The following is a 22,520-nucleotide window of genomic DNA, read 5'->3' on the forward strand; positions in this document are numbered from 1 at the left end:
AGGCCAAATGGCATTCTAAGGAAACAAAATGCACCAAAAGGAGTGTTGAAAGCTGTAAGATCACGAGAGTCCTTGTTTAGCTCAATCTGATGATAGGCGGCTCTCAGATCAATAGTGGAAAATATTTTTGTACCGGAGAGTTGAGCTAAGATATCGTGAATTCTTGGTAAAGGGAAGCAGTCTACCTGAATATTTTTATTTAATGCCCTCAAATCAATGCATAATCGGAGTTCATCAGAATTTTTTTAAAGCCCCTACAATGGAAGAAACCCATAAGGAAGAGTCCACAGGCTCAATGACTCCATCAGCGCATAATTTTTGAAGATGTTACTTTAACCTTTATCTAATGCTCAAAGGGACATGTCCTACTTTGTGCACTACTGGGATGGCGTTAGGATTAAGGATAATATTATGGTCATACCCTTTCACCATTCCTAAATTGTTCTCAAAAACATGTTGGTGTTTCGCAAGAACCTCACATAAAGAAGCAATATTCTCTTGCACAGTGTTAATACTGATTGAAGCTTTATTTCGATAAAAAAAATCTTAAAAGCATTGACAGCACAATAAAAGACCACAATCTATACATCATTCATATTGCTGATCATTAAAACTTGCTTAAAAACAGAGAAAAACTACATAAAAAGATACAGGTAAAAACACTCATTAGATATGTACAGAAAGCCTTTTTGATCGGATGGACCAAGTCCATCTTAAAAATTTGGGCACACCACATATAAAAAGAGTTCGGGTATCTGACATCAAAATGCGAAGTGCCACAATATGATGCCGGGTGCCCAATTCCCTGCAAATTGGGCGTAACCAGCATTTTCTCAGTGCTTCATAAGCCATATATTCAAACAACATGTGAGCAACGTACTCTACTCTAGTCAGACAGAATGGGCAAAAAGGTGAAGTCTGATGCGGAGGGTTCCAACGCGCAGTCAGTTCACCTACTGGGAGGATACCCACCCTAAATCTGAAATACAAGGCCCGATCAGATGGCTTCAAAAAATTAACGGTGGGGGGGCAGATATAGTTTCCCAAGCATCCCCGAGTCCCAGTTCACCAAGCAGAAATTTAACGTCTTTCAGCCACTTGATTTTTGACCAGCCATGCAACGACATTACATCCCGCAAGCCCTCTGCATAAGAGGCTAGATCCGGCACTCGCCACAACCGAGCCCATAATAACAATGAACGAATTTGAGCCTGGTCTTTAATCGAGCGGCATCCCATATCTAACAACAAGGGTAAAGTTGGGGTACTCTGTGGGAGAACCATCAAATCCTTCAAGAATTTACTCTCGGATCTGGCTAACACATCTACATTACAAGTACCCCACAGTTCAGCCCCATATAGGGCCGCGATAACGCCTCTAGCCTTATAGATGTCAACAACAGGGGCGATAGGTTTAGATGAGGAGGAGCGCTGCTCCTTCAGGAGTGCCCCCACTATCCTTTTATGACTAAGTAACATCTTCTGGATATGGTAATTCCACTGCATAGTGTCTGTGAGACAGATGCCTAAATAATCAAATTCCGCTACCCTCTCCAATGGCACAAGGTTTAACGCCGGTGGACGTCCAAGTTTCTCCGGGGGTTCAGTACAAAAGGGGGTGGGGATGTATTGAGCATCTGAATCAATCAAACACTCACACCCAGTCAAAAGATCTGGGTTTAGTCCATCACCGTTCTTTAGCCCACTCTGCCACCCCAGTTCAGACATGGCTATATGCAAATCAGTCTGACCCTGTGCCTCATGGGAACAGTCCAGCCCGAACTGCCAAGCCATGTCTTCCCTGGACCGGAAACAAGCTTCCGAGAACCGGTTTCTGGCATTCCAGCCATCTTCAGCCCGGCTTGCTTGAATCCAGTGACAAAGTGAGCAAGAGACTCACGTCTGAGCATACCCTGCCACACTTATGGCGGCCAAATGCGGTACAAAAGGGGGTGGTGATGGACGGAGCATCTGAATCAATCAAACACTCACACCCAGTCAAAAGATCTGGGTTTAGTCCATCACCGTTCTTTAGCCCATCTGCCACCCCAGTTCAGACATGGCTATATGCAAATCAGTCTGACCCTGTGCCTCATGGGAACAGTCCAGCCCGAACTGCCAAGCCATGTCTTCCATGAACCGGAAACAAGCTTCCGAGGACCGGTTTCTGGCATTCCAGCCGTCTTCAGCCCGGCTTGCTTGAATCCAGTGGCAAAGTGAGCAAGGGACTCACATCTGAGCATACCCTGCCACACTTATGGCAGCCAAAAGTGGTACAAAAGGGGGTGGTGATGGACGGAGCATCTGAATCAATCAAACACTCACACCCAGTCAAAAGATCTGGGTTTAGTCCATCACCGTTCTTTAGCCCACTCTGCCACCCCAGTTCAGACATGGCTATATGCAAATCAGTCTGACCCTGTGCCTCATGGGAACAGTCCAGCCTCAACTGCCAAGCCATGTTTTCCCTGGACCGGAAACAAGCTTCCGAGGACCGGTTTCTGGCATTCCAGCCGTCTTCAGCCCCGCTTGCTTGAATCCAGTGGCAAAGTGAGCAAGAGACTCACGTCTGAGCATACCCTGCCACACTTATGGCAGCCAAAAGCGGTACAAAAGGGGGTGGTGATGGACGGAGCATCTGAATCAATCAAACACTCACACCGATTCAAAAGATCTGGGTTTAGTCCATCACCGTTCTTTAGCCCACTCTGCCACCCCAGTTCAGACATGGCTATATGCAAATCAGTCTGACCCTGTGCCTCATGGGAACAGTCCAGCCCGAACTGCCAAGCCATGTCTTCCCTGGACCGGAAACAAGCTTCCGAGGACCGGTTTCTGGCATTCCAGCCGTCTTCGGGGGGTTCAGCACCAAATACTTGGTTTTGTCCGTATTAATTATAAGCCCTCTTGTCTTGCAGAAGGACTCAAAACTATCCAAAAGACTCTGTAAGCCCACAGGAGACTTCGAGATGAGGAGGGTGTCGTCGTCGAAAAGGAGAGTTGCTATACGCTTTTCCGCCAGGGACGGTGCATTTAATGGAATTTTCGTTAAATGTTCATCCACTCCATTCACGTAAAGAGAGAATAGAGTGGGAACAAGCACATATCCCTGGCGGACACCCCTATTCACTGGCACCCTTTCGGTTTTCTGGCCCTGTGTACCCCACCTCACCTGGGCGAAGTTTCTGGCATTCCAGCCGTCTTCAGCCTGGCTTGCTTGAATCCAGTGGCAAAGTGAGCAAGGGACTCATGTCTGAGCATACCCTGCCACACTTATGGCGGCCACAAGCGGTACAAAAGGGGGTGGTGATGGACGGAGCATCTGAATCAATCGAACACTCACACCCAGTCAAAAGATCTGGGTTTAATCCATCACGTTCTTTAGCCCACTCTGCCACCCCAGTTCAGACATGGCTATATGCAAATCAGTCCTACCCTGTGCCTCATGGGAACAGTCCAGCCCTCTTGTCTTGCAGAAGGACTCAAAACTATCCAAAAGACTCTGTAAGCCCACAGGAGACTCGAGATGAGGAGGGTGTCGTCGTCGAAAAGGAGAGTTGCTATACGCTTTTCCGCCAGGGACGGTGCATCTGATGGAATTTTCGTTAAATGTTCATCCACTCCATTCACATAAAGAGAGAATAGAGTGGGAACAAGCACATATCCCTGGCGGACACCCCTATTCACTGGCACCCTTTCGGTTTTCTGGCCCTGTGTACCCCACCTCACCTGGGCGAAGTTACAAGTATGTAACTTCACCAGCAAGGACAAAATGTACGAGGGCACTCCCATTTCGGACAGGACCCCCCAAAGCTGGTCCCGGGGCACTAGGTCAAATGTAGTCTTTAAGTCTATAAACGCAAGGTAAAGACTGCCTTTGGCCAGAAGGACCACCTTCCAATAGATGAGCACTAGCCTAAAGGCCTGCTCAATGGTCCCTGTACCCGTCCTGAAGCCAGCTTGGTAATCGGAAACAATATTATTGTCTTCCACTGGAGTACCCTCCCAAGAACCACTTTCCCAGCAACCTTCTGTGAGGAGTCAATTAGACTGATTGGTCGGTAATTGGCGGGGTCGTCCCTAAGCCCCTTTTTAAAAATAGGGACGACCTCCGCTTCTTTCCAGGAATCTGGAACAGGTGCACCATTGTTGATGGCGTTAAGTAGGGATGAAAATATCCTCCCCCACTCGATATGATTGAGGCGTAGCAAGTCCCCCGGGATCCAATCTTGGCCAGCTGCTTTAAGGGGGACCAAGGTTTTAATCACATTCTCCACTTCCTTAGGTGTAAAGGGTAGCCCTGGTAGTTCCCCAGAGGGGTCAGTTGAAATAAAAAAGGGTATAAACGTCCCCTGGCTAACCTCCCGATCGATGGTATATGGGGCCGAGAAGTGGTTGAACCAGCTTTCACCCGAGATGTTGCACGTCATAAGTGTGTTATCTGGCCTATTCTTGGCCCTTACTATATTCCAGAACCCTCTGGAGTCCCTCCCCGCACTGGCTTCCTTTAACTCACACCAGTACCGGTCCTCCCATTCTTCCTTAGCTTCACTGATGGTCAGTTTGTATTCTTTTCTGGTCGACTGGATCTTAACCTGGGCTTTGCTTTTAACTGCTATAACCAGTGCAGTCTTCATCTCCCTGCATTTTTTGTTGTACCAGGCCAAATTATTCTTCAGTCTCTTGAAGTCTGCTGGAGGAGTATCCCTACTTGCTACCAATATTAGATCCCCCAATGCCTTGATAGTCTCGCAGAAAAGAACAGACATCTCACTGTTGTCCACAGCAGGACAGTCCAACTTATTCTGAGCTGCTGTCACTAGCTCCCCTATTGCTTGAACTTTCCCCTCATCCATAGCGACCGTGCACCATTTGGGACGCCTCCTGCAGTTGGTGGGGCAAACTTCCAAGGTTGAGAGCATTTTGGTAGGATTAACCGTGCCTACCGTGCTCGGCCACAAAGGGTGCAAGGCCAAGGAGAGCAGGTTATGATCACTGTCCACTGTTGGCAGAACTGCCATGTCGTGCATAAAACTCCAGAGCTTAAAATCAAGCAAGATATAATCTATCCTTGAGGTGTGATCTGCCCTATTAAAGGTGTGAGCTCCAGATGGGTCCGACGTGGTTCTTCCATTTACTGCCCTAAGGTCAGAGTATTCAACTGGATGGCCCGTTGGGACAACCTCCTTATAGGTTGGGTGGATAATGAGGGTATACCCCTCCTAGCGTCCTCAGCAGCAATGTCCAGAATGTCATCGGACGCGAGGGGCTCAAAAGCACAATTGAGATCGCCCGCAACCAGGACATGCGTGGAGACCGGACACTGCCTAAGTTAGGCCTCCAGGCTCGCAACCGTAGGAGACGGCGAGCCCCCTTTAGTGCCTCTAGCATAAATATTGAAGATTTCTAGGGTACACCCTCTCCGTGAACCCCTGACCGAAATTCTAAGTATGTCAGGGCAGTTGGACTCTCTCTGGACGATTTGACAGCCCAGCAAGATATCAACCCATATAAGAAGACCTCCGGAGAGGCGGCCTTTCCCTGAAGGTGAAGAAACCGCTGGAACCAACCCTGTGGCAGGGCTCCCTCCTCCAGGTCTCTTGAAAGATGCAGATCGAAAAAGCCTCAACGAGGGTATTCCATTCAGGGAGATCTAATTTCCGGGAGATATCCGCTATGTTCCAGCTGAGGATCCTAAGGTCTGGGTCCGTCGCAGCCGGTCCATAGGTGGCTTAGCTGCGAGCATACTGGACCTCCAAGGGGAAGTTATTAGCGTTCCCTCACTAGTGTCAGACCTAAAACTACTCTGGGCGGGGGAAATAAGCTTAAAATTGACCAAAATACAGTCCCCCGAACAATCTTTGAACCTATTGGCGATCCACCCAACCCTTATAACATGGAGGACCTGTCGATCTAGATGTCTTGGGAGGGGTCTGTTCTCCTTGAGCCAGTACATGGTTTTATTTTTGAGCTCCTGATAGGTTTCATGTTTGTCTGCTTGACACCAATGAGCACAACAACGTACGGCAAACACTCTAGCAGAAGGCGAACATAAGGAGATTTAATAACATCCTTTACAACCGGGACGGGCTGTTGGGCCACTGGCGGAGGATTTGTGGTAGAATTCACTCTTTTGTTTGTGGACGGAATTGGGACCTGTCGCTGCTTAGGTCCCTTCGAACGGGCACCTTTTAGACCTAGTTGGTTTGAAGGATGGCGGTTGAGCTGGCTGACTGCACACAATTGGATGGTCCGACTGATACTGCTTCAGAAGACCCAGTCGTGGGCACAAGGGCTGCTTCAGGGGTTATTGGCTCCCACGCCTCTGCGGGTGCAGCGACCACCGCTTTATTCTTCTCCTGTTCTGGCACAATTAGGTTGTTTTTAGATTGTAGCTTGATTAGTGATTTAAGGGAGAAAAAGTTGTCAAGCGTGGCCTGCTCAAATCTGTCCAGCCTCTCCATCATAACTCTTACCCTTTCCAGAACAGGGAGGATCAATGACTTCACTAACTTCTCTATCTGAGCAATAGAGGGTATGGATCCTAGGGCAGAAGCAGGCTATGAGTTACCTTTCACAAGCTCTATTAGCGGGATCTGGCTAGTGTTCAACACTCCTCCTCCTGCTGACTTGGATACCTCAGCCCTCCCTAACCATGAGAAATTCTCACCGCCCTTAGGGATTTTGGCCTTAAACTTCTTAGCAGGTTTGAGGCGCCCACCCTTCATACGATCTGTGGCTCTTTTCCTTTTAAGGGGGCAATGGCTGAGTCCTACTACACCTGCTAGCTGCAAGTGCCCGGGGGGGCCCTTAGAGATATTGAGATTACTAGGCGGGGCAGCTTCCTTAGTGGTAACAGCAGACCTCTCTATAGGCAAAGTGGACAGTTGCCTAGGGGAAACAGCCCCGTTAAGCCTCTCCAAACTTGCCCTTATGGGGCCTATGTTGTTAAGGGCTAAACCGCCCGCGCAAGGGACCCTAAGGAGGAACGCTTATGGTTAAGGGGTTCAAGTGAGAGGCGGCGTTCCGTGAGGGCAATTTCCTTTTCTAGCACAGAATACGCCCGTGTTATGAACTGATCCAAAGTTTCGCTTACACAGCCTCCCCCCACCCTCTTACCCTTCCCAGACCGTGTTGACATTGGCATGGACTAATTGCTTTCCTAGACGCGGCTATGCCCCACTGGCTACCAAGCAATACAGTGATAAGAACAAAACTAGTAAACCAAATACCAGCAAGTTAAGGTCCATGGGTTAGGCAGGAAGTTAGAGGGGTGGCCCAGCCCGGCCTCCTCCGGCCTCGTACGTCCACAGATGGCCCGCCCTTTGCCCAGGCTTAGCCCGACTGAACCCGCGCGTGTCCCGCGATGCAGGACCTCTCTCCGTATTTTAAAGCGCCGCTTGGCGCGAAGTCCTTGGTGGGCCAGGTCAGGTCAGCCGCGGGGAGTGGTGGGGATTGTGGTCTCCCCCCTCGGCGGCCGTGCACGGAGCTCGTAGTGCAACAGCAGCGGGGAAGACCAGCAGGAGAGCACCAGATGGGTGCTCGCGCCCCTCATCTTCACACAGCCCCCACGGAGACACTGACAGGATTGCAGCGACCAGCACAGGCAATGAGAGGAGTCCAGGAGTCCAGGTAATGGCGGTAGTGGCAGCGAATAAGGGTCTGTTCCCAAGAGTCAACAAAAGAAAGCACCCGCTTTATAGAACCTCTCTCCGTATTTTAAAGCGCCGCCTGGCGCGAAGTCCTTCGTGGGCGGGGTCAGGTCAGTTGCCAGGAGTGGTGGGGATTGTGGTCTCCCCCTCGGCGGCCGTGCACGGAGCTCGGAGTGCAACAGCAGCGGGGGAGACCAGCAGGAGAGCGCCAGATGGCCGCTCACGCCCCCACCCCCACAAAGCCCCCATGGAGACAATAACAGGATTGCAGCGACCAGCACAGGCAACGAGAGAAGTCCAGGTAATGGCGGTAGTGGCGGCGAATAAGGGTCTGTTCCCAAGAGTCAACAAAAGAAAGTGTTAATAAACAAGATAGGATGTTCGGTCCCAGGCCTCAAAATTATTCCAAATTTACCCTGATATCTCCAACCTAAAATGTTGTAACCTTTGTTTGCAACATTAACTTTAGTATGAATGAGTCTATCTTTGAATTGTAAGTTTTCTGGAAAATAACCCATCATGTTGATTTCTTGACCACCAAAAGCAACAGTGCAAATGTCTGGAGGAAACAAATCTATGCTATTCCATTTTTTTTTTTAAATTGGTCCGAAATAATGGTAATAGGAGAGCCAGATTCAACAGTGACTCTGGTATCTACATTTCCAATTTTGACATTGCAAATGGGATCACCTCCCTCAGGAACAGATTGAGTTACAGTATTAATCATATCAACAGATAACAACATTTTCATACATTGAGTATCCTCATAATGTGAAGTAGGAGCATTCTAAGGCTCATTTGTGTTTAAACCCATAACTTTGTTAATATATATACAAAACTTAGAAAAATGACAATTTTTCTTTACGAGTTTTACCAAGAGCTGCACAGTTTGGAGCATTGGTGAAGTGGAACTGTGAGCCACATCTGAAGCATTGAATATTTCTAACCGTTTAAAAAAAATCAGGTTTGGGAGTATTGGATTGATTATTAGGCCCAGAATTAAAAGTAGGCTTTTGAATAATTTTGTTTACTGCTTCCGTGTTAATGTCTTTAGTCTTACCTAATTCTTTAGCAGCTATAATAGAACGTTCTATTCCTCTGGCAATTTCTAGTGTTTCTGCTAAAGAAGGAATTCAGCAACATAAAATCCTTTCTTGGACTTTAAAATCATAACAATTATGTAAAGATGACTTCTTGGTCGATTGCAGGAGTAGAGATGCTTATTAAGATAAACATATAAACCCACCGGTGAGGAGAACAGAGAACCTCCAGCACCAGTCAGCTCCACACAGTTAAGTGAAAACTACGTTCTCCAATCTCCTCTGGCAACAAAAGAGTCTACATTCTAGCTATGATATAAATCATGACATGCATACTATTCCACCCAATATGTCCCCCCTGTTTTTTTTAAAGAACAACAAAAATAAAAAATGAAAAAAAGAAAAGAAAACAAAAACAATTAACATTAAAATACAGTCTTCTAATTTCTTGGGTAACCTAACAACTCTTTTAGATTGAAAAGAAGCAGCAACTCCATCCTGTACAGGTCCCTAAGACAAAAGAGAAATACCATTGGGACTGAGAATAGGAGGAACATTAGTCTCATGGATATTAGCACAAGAATCAGACAATTAAGGAGTGAATCTCACATTGAAATCAGAGGCCAAAATGATTTGCTGAGAATCAACAGCAGAATTAGACATGCGAGGAACAATAAGATCATGTTTGTGATTTACAGCATGAAGGTAAATAAATGATTCATCAGGATTTAAATCACTAAACATACTTTCCTGACCAGGTTTTAGCACAACAACAGTACTTTTGTTCCACCAACCTCTTATATGCAAAAGAAGAGCACTGCCAGAAACTTTAACAACCTGCACAGTTACAGAAAACTTAGAGGTACCTTTACATTGGAAACCCGGCTTAATGATACGAACCTAGTCACCAACACAAATAATCTTGGACCTGGTCCTGTGTAGTACATCATGATATTCTTTGTTTTTCACTAAGGTTACATTCAAATTCTTTTTGACAGTACGAACAACAGTCTCAAAATTTGTATGAACACTGGTATCAAAACAAGGAGATAAAAAAGTACAACTCTTTTTCCCTCATCAAATAATAGTGAGATTCTCCAGTGACTGAATGAGGTGTGGTGTGATGAGACAACAACTTTTCTTTGAGAAAATTAAAAGCATTCTTGTTGTTCCCAAGAGCAGCTTGTATGCCATCCTTAATAAATCTGTTAGCCCTTTCAACTTGACTGTTTGCTTTTGGACATTATAAAGGAGCTCTCTCAGCTAGGATACCACATTTCTTGTACCATTCTTCGAAGAAACAAATTGAACTCCATTGTCTGACATAAGCAATTTGGGAAAACCTTCAATTTGAAAAACACCTTCTAAGAATTTAATAACTGCACCAGTGCTAGGATTCTCAACAAAAGTATGATAAATCGACTATTATCAACCAGTAAAATCAAAAGTCTGTGTTTTCTGCCCAAAAAATCATAAAGTCCATGTTGGACTTGGCCCGTCTGGCAGGTTCGCCCCTGAACTTTTTGCCTGGTGTTATTAAATAATTAATAGTGATGTCTTGGTTTCTGCGCACTTTCACTGTGTCCCAGTGGAAGGTGCGTGCGCACTCTGAGTGCGTGGAGTGAGATAGGCCTGCCCTCCCATAGGAATGCATGGGGAATGTGTGTGTCCCTGGTAGTTCCTGATGTGTGGGGAGTGCAGGCTCGAGTTTAGTATGTGTGAACTCGTGAGAATGAATGCTGCACGATGGTATGTGCGGCTTGTATGTGTCTAGAAGGGAAGTGCTACTTCTGGACATTGATGTGTGTGCAGTAAGGGTGCTGGAGCGTGATTGGCTGGAGCTGGCTGGCATGCCAGGCTCCAGGAAGTCTGGATGGGTCTGCCCGGTGGTGAGTGCGAGATTAGCATGAGTGATGTGTGGGAGGAGTGCACCTGGGTCCTGGATGGGCTGGGTTTTTCCCCACACAATGCTGGCTCCGCCCCCCTGTGGTATGTCTAACGACCCTAGCCTCCCCAGTGAATGAAAGGGGTGGTTGGGCCATCAAGAGTGCTCCCAAGCCAGCTGCAACTGGTTTTCCCCCCACCCTGCACCTTGAAACAAAGGGTTTCACAGTATAAGAAGGGGCTGGGTCCCCATGAATGTGGTTCTCTTTTCTGTTCCTGCTGCCAGAGGGGGCTGTTGCTGCTGCTGGGCCAGAGGACCGCCACTTGGACTGTCTCCCTGCCTGGAGACCCAGTGTGCTGGCTCTGGGCCCAGCCTTGCCCCCCTGCCTGCCTCCAGCCCTTGCTGGAGCCTTGTCCTGTCCTCCAGTGCTGGGGAGCACTGAGGATCCCTTGCCTAGCGCTTGAGAGCGCTTCATTTGGCTTCTAGCGCTGTGAGCGCTTTATCGTGTCCCCTGGCGCTTGGGAGCGCCTTTTCTTTGTGGCTAGCGCTGCTAGCGCTTTGAATACCTTCGCCGGTGCCCACCCGGCATCCTTTCACCCCGTGAGGTGACCCAGCGGCGCGGGTGCCACCCCGCTCATTTGCCGCCTTCCTTTGCCCGTTTACTTTGCTATTCAAGAGCCGGTGCCCACCCGGCATTGCCCCGTGTTCACCGCCGCAGCACTGGGCCGAGAGGGAGGAGCGGCAGCGTCATAGCCCGGCCGCGCTGGGATTGGCCCAGCCGGCCGAGCCTCCCGCCGCGTCATCAGGAGGACCGGAGAAGCAGGAAGCAACCTGCTGCGTCTTTGGACAAGAATCCAGAGCACACTTAGTGTATCAAATCTAATTTCAATCTTCAAATGGTCAAAATGGTTGAAGCGATGGGATAGATCAAACACGCATAAGTATTTCAAAACGGTTTTATTGTTCAACAGTGTTCTTTCCTCAGAATCACTGTGCTTATCACTCTAGCCTACACGTGTTTCATCACAGCATGTGGCTGTGAATCTTCAGGGCTAAAAAGGATGTATACAAAAAAGAAAATGAAAACAAAAGGAAAAAATAATCAAAATATACATATAATATGTGTGGAGGGTGGGGACACCAGTGAAGTGGAAACCAAAAAAGATAAGGATGGGAAAAAGAGACAGAAGGTGACTTTGGGTAAGATAACTCACGAGAAGTTTATATATCGGGTCTATATTAATAGCGCGTGTAATAGGTTGTGTGTAGTGACATACGGCCTTCAAAAATGGTTGGTATATCTTATACTAAATGAGAGATTCATAAGTTTTATCATAAGCATATAATTTGTGGCGTGCGGTGACTTTACATGGTTAAGTACTGTCCTTGATGTGGTCTAAACCATAATATTTCATTCATTAAATTGTTCCAAGCCTCCAATAAGCATACAGTTTCCTAAAGTAGAAAATGAGTATTTCAATAATGGTTTCTATATCTTAATTCATTAATGAAACGGAATTTAAACGTTCAAATTAGGCATATGAATGTGTAAAGTAGCGAAATAATAAAACTGAATATATCATTTTACGGGTTCTGAACGTTCCCTTATGCCTAGACATAACCAACTTTTGTTAGTAAATGGGACAAGTGTCAATAAATAAGTAAATGTATACAAATAAAGATCAAGAAAACGTCTGTCATTACTCAAAATCTAAACAGTACTCAAACTAAACATGCTGTTCGTCCAGACGTATTCTCTGCTTTAAAGTAGGTACATAGCATATTAGCTTTCACCACGTATCCAATAAACCCCTTAATGCTATTTCTCATCATACATATTTCCATCTAGTATGCTTCATGAAAAAGTGGACATAAGTTGATATATTCATTTGTAATTAGTTTAAGCAAAAACTCGCTACGACAGAACCCTAAAGACTTCAAAGCATATGTGATTGTCCCAACAGTGTTAGAATGTCTCAATAGAAATTAGTGACTCTGTGCATTGTGAAAACATGGGCTAAAAGTACTATGCTGTAAAAGAAAAGCAAAAATTCGGAAAAAAGTATACAAATTGGAGAAGGGGGGTTTTTTGGGAATTACCTGATCTGAATGATCAAGGCGCGTTATCTGTTGAATGAGGATAAAATTGTAATCAGCACAAATAATGAAAGCCGGTGTCAGACAAGCGTTAAACAGACTACGAAGGAATAGTCAGGATTAATGAGGGAAAGACTCAACGAGAGATCGGTGATAATTCCGTCCCGGTCCAAATCGGGATGTTTATGTTTGTAGGAGAACGGTACCGAAAGTAATCGGTTGCCGTTTCGTCAAAATGGGGATCGTGTGTAACAGTTCACACAGCGTCGGTGCTATTCGGGCTACACAACCAAAAGAAGGGAAAATATTATTGTGGTAAAGTGGTTCGGTGACAAAATGCAGCGAGAGGCGAAAATCTCCAAAGAGACCGTTTCTATGGCTTACCTGTTTGCCCGTGGGTTGAGCCGAGTGCAGCTCCTGTTTCCGAATGCGGGAACAAACACCACGCGGTTCACGCCCATAAAATAGGGCAGTTGCAAAAAAGACTAGACCGCTCAGGTTGAATAATAGTGGGCAAAAAATAGAAGAGTTACTCAAAAGGATAATCAAAGTCCCCTTCATTTGCACAAAGTGCATATGTATAGGTAGGGGACGCGCAAATACGTGAAAAAAGAACCGGGTGAAAAATAGAAGGCTAATAATAGGACCCCCAAAAAATTAACCAAGGGGATGAGTATTTTGTAAAGAAAGGTAGAAGTCGAAATGATCGGTGTGATTCAGAGTTTAGTATGGACCAAAATTAGTCCCATGAGTAAAAGACTAAAACAGCGTGTTTGTTAATATTGTGCCTGTTTAACAGTTGCACCACAACATTTTTAATAGTCCCTAAAATCTTTCTCGTGGTGAGAAGCGTAGGCCATAACAGTATTATGGGTTGTTCTAAAGAGGGTGAAACGGAATTAAAAGGCTCTCCTTTACAGCTAGCATGGAACAAACTCCATAGGAAGGTTGAACCATTATGGAAGTGTTTGGGGTATATAAAGAGAACCGAGAAATAAAAATGGAAAAAGTGATCCATTTTAATATTTTTCAAAATTTTATATTTCTTATCCCTGTGGTCGGCAGAAAAAACTGGAAAGCAACTCCCAATCGGGAGGAGAAGGAAACATTACCCTCAATGTCTAGGGAACATAATAACCAAAACCTTAGTGGGTATAATTGGTGACATTATTCATGGTAATTCATTACAATGTAACAAGTAGCAATATACAAGTATTGTGTAGACTCGAATTCACAAAGAATATGTCCAGTTTATATGAATTTTTCTAACTGAGTTTTATAAATAACTATGTTGATAAAAATGTGGAATGAATTACCATGAATAATGTCACCAATTATACCCACTAAGGTTTTGGTTATTATGTTCCCTAGACATTGAGGGTAATGTTTCCTTCTCCTCCCGATTGGGAGTTGCTTTCCAGTTTTTTCTGCCGACCACAGGGATAAGAAATATAAAATTTTGAAAAATATTAAAATGGATCACTTTTTCCATTTTTATTTCTCGGTTCTCTTTATATACCCCAAACACTTCCATAATGGTTCAACCTTCCTATGGAGTTTGTTCCATGCTAGCTGTAAAGGAGAGCCTTTTAATTCCGTTTCACCCTCTTTAGAACAACCCATAATACTGTTATGGCCTACGCTTCTCACCACGAGAAAGATTTTAGGGACTATTAAAAATGTTGTGGTGCAACTGTTAAACAGGCACAATATTAACAAACACGCTGTTTTAGTCTTTTACTCATGGGACTAATTTTGGTCCATACTAAACTCTGAATCACACCGATCATTTCGACTTCTACCTTTCTTTACAAAATACTCATCCCCTTGGTTAATTTTTTGGGGGTCCTATTATTAGCCTTCTATTTTTCACCCGGTTCTTTTTTCACGTATTTGCGCGTCCCCTACCTATACATATGCACTTTGTGCAAATGAAGGGGACTTTGATTATCCTTTTGAGTAACTCTTCTATTTTTTGCCCACTATTATTCAACCTGAGCGGTCTAGTCTTTTTTGCAACTGCCCTATTTTATGAGCGTGAACCGCGTGGTGTTTGTTCCCGCATTCGGAAACAGGAGCTGCACTCGGCTCAACCCACGGGCAAACAGGTAAGCCATAGAAACGGTCTCTTTGGAGATTTTCGCCTCTCGCTGCATTTTGTCACCGAACCACTTTACCACAATAATATTTTCCCTTCTTTTGGTTGTGTAGCCCGAATAGCACCGACGCTGTGTGAACTGTTACACACGATCCCCATTTTGACGAAACGGCAACCGATTACTTTCGGTACCGTTCTCCTACAAACATAAACATCCCGATTAGGACCGGGACGGAATTATCACCGGTCTCCCGGTGAGTCTTTCCCTCATTAATCCTGACTATTCCTTCGTAGTCTGTTTAACGCTTGTTGTAAAAAGTTCAATCGGGTCGGGGACAATCGATATTTGCCCGGCGGTATTGCCTCTGTGACCCCCTAGTTATTTAAATCAATGAAGAGGCAGGCGCTGGAGACTGGAAAGCAGGAAACAAGGTTTTTTTATTCTCTCCGGAGGAGAACACAACGAAACGGACAGAAGGTATCGTTCTGAGGTGCTCTAACTGTATTTTCTGAGGCCTGGCCTCTTATACCCACATTTATGACTTTATTGTAGATTACACATACATGTTAAAGCTTTGATGTACGGAGAAGACATTCTCGGAACTCCCCTTTGGGCCCGTTCCCACACACATTTACAGTTGAAGTCCCCACCCTAGTCACAACAGGTGATGAGCATCGCGCAGCTGGATAATCCGCCGATTCACGGAATGTGGGGAGTTTGATCGGATCTCATGGGGTGGGGGGCTTTGATCAACCCGGGGATTCTTTGATGGGGGAAGCTTTCTATTGTACGGGGAGGGGCAAGGATGGTATCGGCAGAGCTGGGTGTCGGCTTGGGAACGGGGAGGACAAAACAGGCACACGGGGAAAAAGGGGGTTTGCATCTAAGGGCCGGAGATCATGAAAGGAAAGCAGGGAGGTGTCGTGCTGGGAACAGGATGAGGGCCTGGGGCAGAGCAGCGCCGAAGAGGGGTTTATGACTCAAGGCAGGTGCAAGCAGGGGGTGGTCAGCGTGCAGGCTTAGTGAAGGCAAAGGGCTATGTCAGGGGCCAGCGGCATGCAAAAGGGTTTGTTCTGATCGGGGCATCTTAAAATGGCGGGCGCGCACGACAAAAGTGTGGCATCAGGGGAAGAGGCAAGATGGCGCAGATAATGTTCACCAAAACGTACTAATTTTCCACAGTCCTCCCTTTAACATATTCAAGACATCTTGCTGGTTCATTTTCTATTCGGTTCTACTGTAGTGAGCATGAGAAAGAAAACGGTAGGAACCCTAGATGAAAAAGAGTTGTAAACGATACATTTTGAGGTTTCTAGTTTTTAGGAGGTGCACCTATTTGATAAACTCTGATAAATTTGTTCAGCAGGAAAGTCATAGGAATGAAATACAAAAACGGCGAGCAGCAAGTACATATCATAACGTGAACTGGCAGGTTAATACATATTTCAGATTCGGATTGGAGCGGGATTAATACAATGGCGGCTGGGAGAGAAATGAGGCAAAAAAACGGTGATTGAGGATGTCAAATGTTCGAAGTTTTATGAGTTCTCATTGTTCTTTGTGGTCTTTCGTTGGCGCTGTTGAGCACCGGCGGTGGAGCTACAAGTCCAGCTCTGTTCTAAGTTCTGCGTTGCAGGGCACGACCCTTTCCTCGCGCTTCTGGTCGGAAAGGTCCTTTTCGCCCTGTGTCCTTTGAGGTGATTGTCAGAAAGTTCCGATGGAAGAAGAGCGTTCAAAACAGTCCATAGGGTAGGTCAGAGGAAAAAGGGGGATGGAGCAAGGCCAAATTGGGAACAAACTAGGGGAACGAGAGACTTCAAATAGGCGGGCGTGTGACGGAATTCAGAGAGCGGGGACTTGTCGACAGGCACTGGACGTCGAGCAGGGGCATCAGGTCGACCCTTTCTTTTCATGCTGTCGAAAACAGTGCCTCGTCCTGCAGCTCTTTTCAGTCGTGGTCTCGCCTTGGCTAATGTCGCAGGTGTTCCTTAGTCTGCAGTCGGGCCTCGTGCTCCCACATCCGGTCCTTCTCTCCTCCAATAGCAGTACCCTTAAACAAGTTTGAAAAGACAGTCTTTAGAAAATTTGCAGATGAAGATAATCAAAAAGTCTATTTCTCTCCCAGCTCCAGGCAAAGAATGAAAATGTCCGTTATATTTAATGTTCACAACTGGCATATGAATGACCGGTGGCGGACCTGTTGGATTTACTATGACTTTCCTCCATAATTATTTATTACAGGCATGACAGTTCATCTGATGGTAACCCACCTTCGGGAGACAAATCTGGCAAAGATATGCCGTTCTCTAGAGTTTTACATTTACAAAAGGGTACAGTGAGTCGTCAACATGATACTACACAGGTATTTTGCTGAGAGACGAACATGGCTAAACATTTCCTTTCTATCGGTGCATCCTGTTTTTCAACTACTGCGGGGTTCATTTTGATGATTTCTTTACCTTGGTCTAGTCTGTTAACCTTGTAAAACATCATTCTGGGTCCTACGTAACCTTTTACAGCCCGGTTACTTAACTAGGAAGGACAGGGGTTTTATGGGAAACAACCAGGGACATAGACAGGGGAGGTAACGGGGGTGATCGTTTTTCTGGTTTGGGTATTGCGACAATTCGGGGAGGGGAGGGTCGCGTATTCTGAGGTCCTTGTTTTATACTATAGGAGCCGTTGACATGTAGTTCCCTTATTTCGGGTCAGATTAGGGAACCTCTGTCGTCTTACCTGTCCTTTCCCTTACGGCCCAACCTGGGTTCATTGACTTCTAGCGGAAAAGGAGAGGTAATGACGCGGCCTCAGGGTGATTGTATTAAAGACAAGCGTTTGTGCAAATACTGACGGTATTTGAAGCCAATTAGGTGGTGTGCTAGGGGTGGCAATCTGCCAATTTCGGGGCTAACCACTCGGAAGAGTGGTAGTGCAAAAATAGAGAGAGAGAGAGAGAGAGAGTGAGAGAGAGAGAGAGAGAGAGAGAGAGAGAGAGAGAGAGAGAGAGAGAGAGAGAGAGAGAGAGAGAGAGAGAGAGAGAGTGCAACGGCAGGCTAAATAGTACACGTGCAACAGAGAGGGTGGCAGTGCATTCAAGAAAGGCTATTTAGTGCATTACACAGTAAAGGGTATTCACGAGTCCGCGTTAGAATCTTGTAATCATGCAGTTTGAGCATTAGACAGGGTAGAGGGGACGTGCTTTGAGAAAAGGAAAGAAGAAAAAAGGAGGTACCATTTTGTCGCACTTTCTCGCATTCTCGGTCCTTTGACCAGTTGGGTCAACGCCTCAGTCACACACACACACATTCCCTCACAGTTTCGCATCATACGTGACATGGGTTCATTCGTCCGGTCTGGTTTAAGGGTGATCACTTTTTATCAGGTTGTGCTAATTTTTCGGGTTTGTTCGATACGTGAGTAGCTTGCAGGCGTGCTTAGACACCACCTCGCGGCGCTAGTCCGTTTCGTGTATTTAGACATGGCAAGGTCTCAGATCTTCGCCACACCTCAGCTGTAATCTCTGATGTAACCTGCAGAAGGAGGAAAAAGGGGGGGGGGTGGGGGAGACAGCATTCGCGCGCATTCAAATACATGGATTCATAAGTCCTTTACTTACCTCTTACTCGTCTTTCCTCCTTGGGGCAGGGTCCCCGGGGATATGGTTTCCGGAGTCGAGGGGGGGTAGTGCGTTCATGTAGGGCGTGTGCGGGGAAACATAAAAAGGAAACCAGAGGTGCCTAGTGCGAGGTATCTAGTCAAAGGATGTATCTTACTATCGGGGTCCTTAAACCTCTTTCAACGCTGTGGCGTTCTAAGGTTCTTCGGTTCTTGGGTCAGCTCCGTTCCCTGATACTTTGGAACGTTGTACTGTCTAACACTTACATTATTTCATTTCACCCTCCTTTTACATTCCCTCATTTACACCGTTCGTTTTACCCATCCTTGGAAGTCAAGGTCTTCCTCTACGCGAGAGTTCACGAGCCAGTTGCGTACTTTGAAGGCGGAGTGTCGTGTTGTTGATCCGATCCGTCCTCCAGGGCTGGGTAACCATCTTCCTTTAACCTTAAAGAGAGAGCAGAGTAGGGTGCACAGAAAAGAACTTTCCCACCCATCCCATATTGTTTTAAAATAAAGCATGCAATACCCGTCCATAGTTTCAAAGACTTTATTTTGCAAAATCATTTCAGCATATGGATTATGAGGGTGCGGTCGTATTTGGTCGGTCGTGGCAATGGCTAAAGTGCGTACAGTGGGGGGTGTCGTTTGCAGCAATAAAAACATCGGAAAGTTTTACTCATTCATTTGTAAGAGACTAAAACGTCTATTAATTGGCTGGGGGTTCGGGGGCATATATTTTCATAATTTAGAAGCATAATCATAACAGTTGTAATCAGATTTCCTATATGCATACCGTACGTGTGCGTCGTAAATGGGGTTTACATCAGTTATAAAAATATAATACATTGTACATTCGTAATCAACATTTGTAACGGGGATCTTTTCACACTATTCGTCGAGTGAGTTCTCTTCGTCTTTTCTAGCCAAGTGTACAAAGGATCATATAAAATCTCAGAACATCAAGTTTATATTAGTGCGAAGGAACACCACGAGGTGTTCGTAAGTTCCGATTGATACCAGCGCCATTTTGGGCGGGGCCGGCACAGTCCGGAAGCAGCATCAGGGGGAAATGTTTCCATTACTGGCAGTTTGGACCAGAGTCCTTTTCGGCAGTTCTAGAATTCACGCTAACAGAAGGTGTGGCAATGTCATGTTTGTTTCGTTGGCGATCAAGGCAGCCGTCCCTTACCGGAAACCTGCAAAGGCCGAAGGTTCCGCCGGGGACCTTTGTATGATCTTCAAGGCTGCGGAGATGCTGTCGGAGATGGGGGCTCGTGCTCCATGGGACAAATGTTCGAGTTGTATGGCTGGCCAAAGTTACTCTAGTGGCCGGGGCCCGCCTTCCAGCGGATCCAGACGCCATTTTTAGGCCCTACAGGGGCCACTCTCGTCGAGTTTGCAAGAATGGAAGAGACCCTTCGGAGTGAAAGGAAGAGGTCCCTGTTTTGTGAGAGCGGGACGTTCAGCTGGGGTGCAGCTGTGATGCCCCCACCTGGGGGGGCGAGGGAGACTCGTTCACATCGTGCCAGTGCCAGTGGCCACTGTTTGTCTTGGCTATCTTCGGTATACCTGTGCCATAATTTATTATAAGCTATGGTGACTAACCCATAGTTTATGAACATGTCCTTATTAGGGGTGCCTTCTAGTGGAGCTATATGGTCCACCTCTAACACCCGGTCCGGGCTAAACAGGCTATTTATCAGTGGGGAGAAGACAGACATGACGGCTCGTAACGAGGGACTAAAAAGTCAGCACTGCCTATCTTATCCCTAGGTGCAAAGACTAGACAGAATATTTCTATTCTACGTTGTTTGCAGGTAGTGAATACCTCATGGATCAAAAAAAAATATAAAACCAAACGACCAATAAATAACAATGGGGAGAATGAGTAGGTCCGCAAAGATCTGCGTTACCTACCCTTTTCACTATCTGCAAAAAGGGTGGTCTCTTCCCTGCTTGCAGACAGGGAATCTCCAGGAAACAATAGTTTTGTGAACAACAGTTCAGTTTCAAGCAATTATTGAGTGGGGGAGAAAAAGAACAAGCACGGCTGCTACCCTACCTATCCTCCACTGCTTGCAAAGGGAGAGAGAGCCTGTTGTTTCTCCGTTTGCAGACAGTGAATCTCCAAATAAAAATAAACAGAGCAATACTAGTATTTTGAACAATCAAGCAATCAAAACAAATTTTTTTTTCGCAACTTGTCGTGGCAACACGACCTTACCCGGACCATGTGGACAGTTTCTTGTCTTCCGAATCCAGCGCCCGATCGTCCTCTTTTTCTCGTATTTCTCACGGCACTCCTGATGGTTCCCAGTCAGGACCGTAGATCACTCGAGAGAGGTCTGTTCGGAACTAGTGAAGTTCGGATGATCGGCTGCCAGACGAGGGTCTATTGGGCAAGAGCTCTCCCGATCGTTGCAGTCGTTCACTCTGTCGTCGGGACCTCTCCCACTGGATCCACGAGTCGCTGATGGGCCCCACGCTTGGGACGCCAATTGTAAAAAGTTCAATCGGGTCGGGGACAATCGATATTTGCCCGGCGGTATTGCCTCTGTGACCCCCTAGTTATTTAAATCAATGAAGAGGCAGGCGCTGGAGACTGGAAAGCAGGAAACAAGGTTTTTTTATTCTCTCCGGAGGAGAACACAACGAAACGGACAGAAGGTATCGTTCTGAGGTGCTCTAACTGTATTTTCTGAGGCCTGGCCTCTTATACCCACATTTATGACTTTATTGTAGATTACACATACATGTTAAAGCTTTGATGTACGGAGAAGACATTCTCGGAACTCCCCTTTGGGCCCGTTCCCACACACATTTACAGTTGAAGTCCCCACCCTAGTCACAACAGGTGATGAGCATCGCGCAGCTGGATAATCCGCCGATTCACGGAATGTGGGGAGTTTGATCGGATCTCATGGGGTGGGGGGCTTTGATCAACCCGGGGATTCTTTGATGGGGGAAGCTTTCTATTGTACGGGGAGGGGCAAGGATGGTATCGGCAGAGCTGGGTGTCGGCTTGGGAACGGGGAGGACAAAACGGGCACACGGGGAAAAAGGGGGTTTGCATCTAAGGGCCGGAGATCATGAAAGGAAAGCAGGGAGGTGTCGTGCTGGGAACAGGATGAGGGCCTGGGGCAGAGCAGCGCCGAAGAGGGGTTTATGACTCAAGGCAGGTGCAAGCAGGGGGTGGTCAGCGTGCAGGCTTAGTGAAGGCAAAGGGCTATGTCAGGGGCCAGCGGCATGCAAAAGGGTTTGTTCTGATCGGGGCATCTTAAAATGGCGGGCGCGCACGACAAAAGTGTGGCATCAGGGGAAGAGGCAAGATGGCGCAGATAATGTTCACCAAAACGTACTAATTTTCCACATTGTCTGACACCGGCTTTCATTATTTGTGCTGATTACAATTTTATCCTCATTCAACAGATAACGCGCCTTGATCATTCAGATCAGGTAATTCCCAAAAACCCCCCCTTCTCCAATTTGTATACTTTTTTCCGAATTTTTGCTTTTCTTTTACAGCATAGTACTTTTAGCCCATGTTTTCACAATGCACAGAGTCACTAATTTCTATTGAGACATTCTAACACTGTTGGGACAATCACATATGCTTTGAAGTCTTTAGGGTTCTGTCGTAGCGAGTTTTTGCTTAAACTAATTACAAATGAATATATCAACTTATGTCCACTTTTTCATGAAGCATACTAGATGGAAATATGTATGATGAGAAATAGCATTAAGGGGTTTATTGGATACGTGGTGAAAGCTAATATGCTATGTACCTACTTTAAAGCAGAGAATACGTCTGGACGAACAGCATGTTTAGTTTGAGTACTGTTTAGATTTTGAGTAATGACAGACGTTTTCTTGATCTTTATTTGTATACATTTACTTATTTATTGACACTTGTCCCATTTACTAACAAAAGTTGGTTATGTCTAGGCATAAGGGAACGTTCAGAACCCGTAAAATGATATATTCAGTTTTATTATTTCGCTACTTTACACATTCATATGCCTAATTTGAACGTTTAAATTCCGTTTCATTAATGAATTAAGATATAGAAACCATTATTGAAATACTCATTTTCTACTTTAGGAAACTGTATGCTTATTGGAGGCTTGGAA

This window comes from Lissotriton helveticus, chromosome 6 (genome assembly GCF_964261635.1).
Source record: "Lissotriton helveticus chromosome 6, aLisHel1.1, whole genome shotgun sequence".
Lineage (NCBI taxonomy): Eukaryota > Metazoa > Chordata > Amphibia > Caudata > Salamandridae > Lissotriton > Lissotriton helveticus.